Raw genomic sequence first — 6,758 nt, forward strand, 5'->3', positions numbered from 1 at the left:
AACAACGAGACAGATGTTGTTAGATGGACGTGAAGGAAACGCTCCAACTGGACTCTACGGACGTTGGAAAACTGGAAAACAACCACTTTCCCCCTTGACCAAACTGGTGCATTTTCGCAAGAAAGACGTAGAGCAATTAATCGGAAAGAATAAGAGGCAAACGCCGAAACACACCACCGCAGCAGCGACGGCGCAAACTTCTCCGATTCATATTTTCTCCTCTCCAACTCGCAGTTATGCGACACTCGCGAACGAGTCGTTCGTAGCGAACGACTCGTTCAAATGCCTCGGGGAGTCGGGAAACTGGAAGGGACGGAGGACGAAAGGAAAGATCCACTCCGGTAAACGGCCGCGGCAATTTGAATAACTCCTATTGAACGCGGCTATTTAGTTGTTTTTTTTGTTGTTGTTTTATTACACACGTGGGAGCCATGCCTTCTGTTTCACTGTCAATGCGCACGCTTTGCGTTCTTGACGCACGTGATTGTGCGCAAAGACCGTTCATAACGCTGCGCTCTCGGGCAGCCCCGCGAGTTCCAGCTGCAACGAGTGCATCGCTACGAACAACGATCGATGTCGTCAAGCGATAATAACAACGCTGCCCCCGTTTATTATGACCTGCGAGGCAGGACTTAACAAGCGTCACTCCGAGGTGTCTGCAGGTCATTCGACCCAAGGCTTTTGGCGCGGTCCACGCCGAACATCAACACCGAGCCTCACGCCAAGATTATTTGAACGGAATTGAGTGATCCTTTGTGAGAGTTCCATGCGCATCTCGGAGCCCGGCCGAATCCCCCCCCCCCCCCCCCCGTGCACCAAATCAACCGGCGTCCACGAACCGGCTCTATTCCACCGAGCGACTCGCCCAGGGCCCAATCCCCCCCCCCCCCCCCAAAAAAAGAGTCAAACCTTTCATCGCCGAAACGACGGTGTGTGTTAGTTTTTGACCCCGAGGCGGCGCGGCGCTGGAGTCGCTTCGCACTTTCTCTGCCCGGCGTTCAGACTTTGCCTCATGTTTGGCACCGATCGTCACGCGTGTCTCCCCCCCCCCCTCACCCCCTTCTCTCTCCTTCTCTCTCCCTCTCTCTCTGTCGCTGGAAAAAAGAGAAAACAAAAAAAAAAACACCCCCGTTCAAGGAGACATCTTCAAACGATCGCTCCCGCAGGAAAAAAAAAAAAAGAAAATCCGGACCGTGCCAACCGATCCTCCCGAATCCTCATCAATTAGCACAACTCTGGGAAGAGACGTCTGGAACGGGCCAAAAGTTTGAGATCGCCACTTCTAGAGTCGAGATACTGCTGTGGCTGGGGGGGGGGGGAAGAAAAAAAACAACAACAACAAAAAAAAACCCCACATAAACGATGGCTGTCCATTGTCAATAACTGAGTGAAAATCACTTGCGCGCCCCCTCCACTCCGCCCCGGTCCCGGAATGGAGACAAACAGCTGTGTATAATATTACTCCAGAGCGCTCCCCGCCCGGCCCCGCCCACCACCCAGAAACGCCCGCTCCTATTGGACGGAACACCCTGTCCCGTCTGTGCGGCCTCGCCTCCTATTGGCTCAGGTAAAATCCGCTGGCTCTAGTTCAAATGTTTTTCTTTTTTTTTTTTTTCTTCCCCCCCAGACCATAATACATTTTTTATTTTTTATTTTTTTTTCTGTTGCTTTAAAGCACCAGATGCACTTTTCTGTGACGCCGGGGCCGTAGACGCGAGAGGTTGGCCCCTCGGAGGTCAAAAGGCTGTCTCGTTATGCAGTCCAGTGACGTCAGCCATGTTTATTGCGTCCATGCGTAGACTCTGACCTATGAGAGAAGTGAGTCAATTTGGAGGTTGAGCATGTGCAATAGTCAACACTTTCATTTCGCTTAATATTTTCATTTTATTATTATTATTATTATTATTATTATTATTATTATTATTATTATTTCCAAATTTTTCCTAACACTGATTTCACAATATTTTCAGCAGGGAATCGCATACATCAGGAGATGGCATAGGAATGCTTACGCTGTAACTTTCATGCATTGAAAAAAAAGGCCTAATTATATTATTTTTTTTATTATATTTAATAGTTAATAATATATTTATAAAATTCACCAATCATACACAATGATAGGCAATTTATTTATATTATATTATCTTTTATATGGGTTTATGTACAATTATTACACAAATGTACTGTGATTAGTTATTGATTACTGTAATAAGCTAGTGAGAACATAGTAATAACTCATATTTATTATTTATACCCTTTATACCTTTAACAATAATTTATCTTGTGCATAGTGTCGCATTTTGTATATTTGTATCTTTATATAACTTATTTTTTTATTATAATATTTTTTAATATATATTTGTATATATTTGACAGTTTTATTTCTTTATTTCCTTTATATTTTTTCTCTTTTTTTTTCTTATTTTTATTCTATTTGATTGTATATATTATTGAAGTTCTAAATTGTTTCGGATTGTTTGTCTTTTTTTATGATCTGCAGTATAACACACCAAACCTTAGTACAAGTACCTGGCGAATAAAACGGATTGATTCAAATATATATTCAAGTTTGAAAATATACATTGAAAATCCACCTGAATAATTGAAAAATACGTGAGAAAGCCTAATCTGCTCTCGGTGTTTGGTGTAAAACACATGCAGAGTCCTGCCACATCGTTATTACATGTGTATGCTTATAATGGTGCCGTAGATCCCGTGCTGGTAGGTTGTGATTCTCTTCTAAGTCCAGCGGATGGCGCTAAGAGCCCATCGAAGCCTGATGGGGGTTGACGTGGAGGCGTTGCATCGCATCCATCAGCAGAGACTCCATGTTCACGCCGTTGAGACACCAGCAGCAGCTTGCGGTGCACGGGGGTGGACTCGGAGGTGTCGGGTTGGTCACACAAGCCTTCTGAGCAATACCACGAGGCTCTCAGTGAAATATGATCTCGGCGTGTTTTAAATGTTGTTGTTGTTAAATGCTGTTACACTAATCTCTGTCGCAATGTAGTTTGAATGTTGTTCTCCCTTGTAAGTCGCTTTGGATAAAAGCGTCTGCTAAATGACTAAATGTAAATGTAAATGTAAATGTTGAATCTGAAAGGGTGCAAATCAAATCAAGGGCCGTGATTAGTTCCCTAAACGGGCGTACGGTGTGCGGGCCTACTGCTGTCGATTACAAACGGAAACATTTGCTTTGTTCCATGTGTCTTTTCCTCTTTGCTTTTTCCCTCCTCCGGCTTCTTTGTCTTTACTTCTTTCATCGCTCGCTCTCTCTCTCTCTCTCTCGTCGACTGGATGAGTCCCTGGAGATGGACCCGCCGCAGTTGGCCGCCGTACCGCCCCAACCCGTGACGGAGGAAAGTTCTGTCCAGGTTGCCGTGGTAACCATACCCAGCCTCTCCCTCTCTGCCCAACCTGGCCCTTTCCACTCCCGCTGCATCGCCGACTCTCTCTCTCTCTCTCTCTCTCTCTCTCTCTCTCTCTCTCTCTCTCTCTCTCTCTCTCTCTCTCTCTTTCTCTCTCTCTCTGCCGCAGCCACACACAGGGAAACACACACACACACACACACACACACACACACACACACACACACACACACACACTATGTTGCACAGAAAACACAAGTCATTTGTTTTTCTTTCAAACACTTTCATTATTTTCTCCACATAACTCAAAAACAAAAACAAATCAATCAGAGTAACTCCCATAGAAGGAAGGAATGAGAAACCAGAGAAAAAAGAAAGAAAGAAGGAAAGAAAGAAAGAAACAGAAGGACCGAAGAGAGTAAAACTATAAAGCGGGGCATGCTGTAGCATGCTGCGGTCTACCATGGGGCTGCTATGGGGCCACACAGCAAGATGTATTATTCAACCTCTCTCCGTCTGGGACCCAAACAGTGTCAATTTACTCTGGGACCAAAGTGGCCAGAGGCAGTCAAAGAGGAAAGAAAAAAAAAGTACTCTGGCTATGCCACAGAAAAATAAATACAAGCCCATGACTAATTTTAGGTTGGAATCCATAGTTTTGAGAAAGGCTGTGGGAGAGTGCGCCCAGTGGGGCAGGAGGAGTGAAGAAAGGTTATCCTCTTCCGTTACCAATGGCAACGGACTCGCCCATCATGTTGTGAACATGCGTGAACGGTCGAAGACACGCGCACACGCAGGCGCACACCCCCCCCCCCCCCCCCCCCCCCCCCCACACACACACACACACACACACACACACACACACAGTAGCCCCCTCTAATCAGTTACAAAAATATAAATTCTTCTTCAGTGTTCCCTCTCCATCTCGACCCCTCCATCCCAAAACGTCCACACTGACCGCTGCGTCTTGCTTTTGCACATTCGTTGCATTGCCCTGTACGGAGTGACTCAAACTGAGCGAGGCCGAGGCGGTTAAAGTGCAAACTTAAAAAAAAAACAAGTGTTGAAAAACCCAGCATGCATTGCAAAGCAGACAATGAAGCAACTTCTCACCAGAGCAAATAACCTGTGTTTTGTCGTCTGTGGTCGTCAACGAATTCAACAAATTTACACTTTGAGCATGCAACGATCGTCTGAAACTTATACGGCAATGGGTATATAAAACGTATGTCTTCGGTTTAATTCGTGGACAATAGGGCCCTTCTCCGTCCCGTGTCCCTCGCTGGTATTTCACTTACACTTCAAATCGAGCGTGGATACAAAGTGAGAGTTAAGACTTTGGGGGCGGTTTGGGACACGGGGTCTCCGTGGGTCCGTCTTAAAACCCGTCGGCCATTCCTCTCCCTCTCCATCCCGACCTCCGAGATCTAGTTGGGTCTCAAACCGTTTGTTTGCTTTTGTCCGCTGGCAGCTCTGGATGCTTTGTGTCGCCGTTCAGGGACCTTTTTAACCGCTTCCACTGCGGTCCAAGCCAAGATCAATAACGGTATGAGAAATGAATTTGAAAATTTGGGTTAGTAGCACTGGACGATGGCGTCCCTTGTGCGGCCATTGACTTAAACTTAACAAGGCAGACCCGTTTGTCTTTTCTAATATCTCCCCCCCTGCAAATGAGGCGTAGCTCACCGAGCTGATTCTGTCAGACAACTCCACGCCCTTGAGCAGCCAGCCCCGCTTGCTTTACCTGCTTTTGCTGCCGCTTGCTTGCTGCGCTCCCTCCACATCCCCTCTGCATCCGCCTGTTGGGCTCTACTCTTCTCTCCAATTGGATTCGAGTTCATCACTCATACATTTCCAGCTCATTAAGTAGGGCCATGTTTGCCGTACACCTCGCCGGGAGTGATGAGCAGTAGCACCCAGACGCCAACTTCAACTGCTGCAAAACGAATAAAGTTCATTTTGATGTGAATCTAAGAGTTGTCCGTCAGAGATATGAAGAAGACATATCTATAACAATATTATATTATTATATTAGGGTGCGTGGGCTACAACACTCTTGAGGCTAGGCATGTGGACACATATGACTGGCTTTGTTCATGAATATAATTTACAGATTATCAAATTTTTCAAAAAGCATCGTTGCTTTTCAACAGTTAGCTGTTGTTCAATAGTGGCAAAAGCAGGAATCTTACTGCTTAAACTACTGAAAGTGAGGGGGCTGCTGGTGATTCCTCTGACTGGTTGGTGTGTGTGTGTGTGTGGGGGCGGAAGGGTGGAAGGCCTGCTCATAAGCAGAGAGAGAGAGACAGAGAGAGAGAGAGAGAGACAGAGAGAGAGAGAGCATTGGTGTCAGCAGATAGAGGTGGGCTCAGTCTGGGTGAGCGGTGACAGGGTCTCCTGGTGAGGTCGATCTGTAAAGTTCATCTACAGCGTGAAAGGCCACTGTGTTACTGACAGACCCCCCCCCCACAGACAGACACACACACACACACACACAGGCATGTATATGTATGCATGTGTGTATGTGAACACTCACACAAATACACAGGAATAAACTGTACACCCATACATGGCTAAATTCGCACGCGCGCACACACACACACACACACACACACACACACACACACACACACACACACACACACACACACACGCATTTCTCTGAGGGATGAGAAGAGACACCAGGAAGAATGGCTGCTGAGAGAGAGAGAGACAGAAAAAGAGAGACAGAAAAAGAGAGGGAGAGAGAGAGAGACAGGTGTAGCGGAGGATGATGTCGCTGTCATTGCACACACACACACACACACTCTCACTCTCTCTCTCCACTGGGCCAGGAAGCAAAAGAACCATAGGCAATGGTTATAAAGGGGGGGTTTACAAAATAAAGACTATATCCATCAACATATCATATATTAGAGAAAAATGAATTAAGTCAATAAATTAGAAGTTGCAAATCTGTCAAACTATGATTTGAAAGATGAAAAAGTCTGTCCGGTAAGTCCTCTCTGCAGACAGTGGAAGCAGACAAATTTTGGGCCGTAGTGCCAGCTGCACCCCTCCCCCGGCCCGTGGAGCAGTGTGGGCCAGTTGGACTGCTTCCTCCCCTCCTCACACCAGTCCACCTTGAAACTTCAGCTCCTTGTTTTTGGACCATTAACCCCCCACGCGTCCCACCGCTTCCTCAAGATGACGGACGGCCCGAGTCAGCGTTTGGGTTTTTTTTTTTTTTTTCTTTGGGGTCGGGGGTCCATCCGTGCCGTCGCTCTCCTTGGTCTGTGGTGGTTTCTCCGGCCGGCTGGGTCCGGTCTCTGGTTCCGTTATAATACTCATATGGACGTAGAAGTTGTTGTAGCATAGATTAGGGTTAACTCTGAAAAGCAGTGCTGTTTG

The sequence above is a fragment of the Zeus faber genome (genome assembly GCF_960531495.2).
Source record: "Zeus faber genome assembly, chromosome: 6".
In the NCBI taxonomy this organism is placed as follows: domain Eukaryota; kingdom Metazoa; phylum Chordata; class Actinopteri; order Zeiformes; family Zeidae; genus Zeus; species Zeus faber.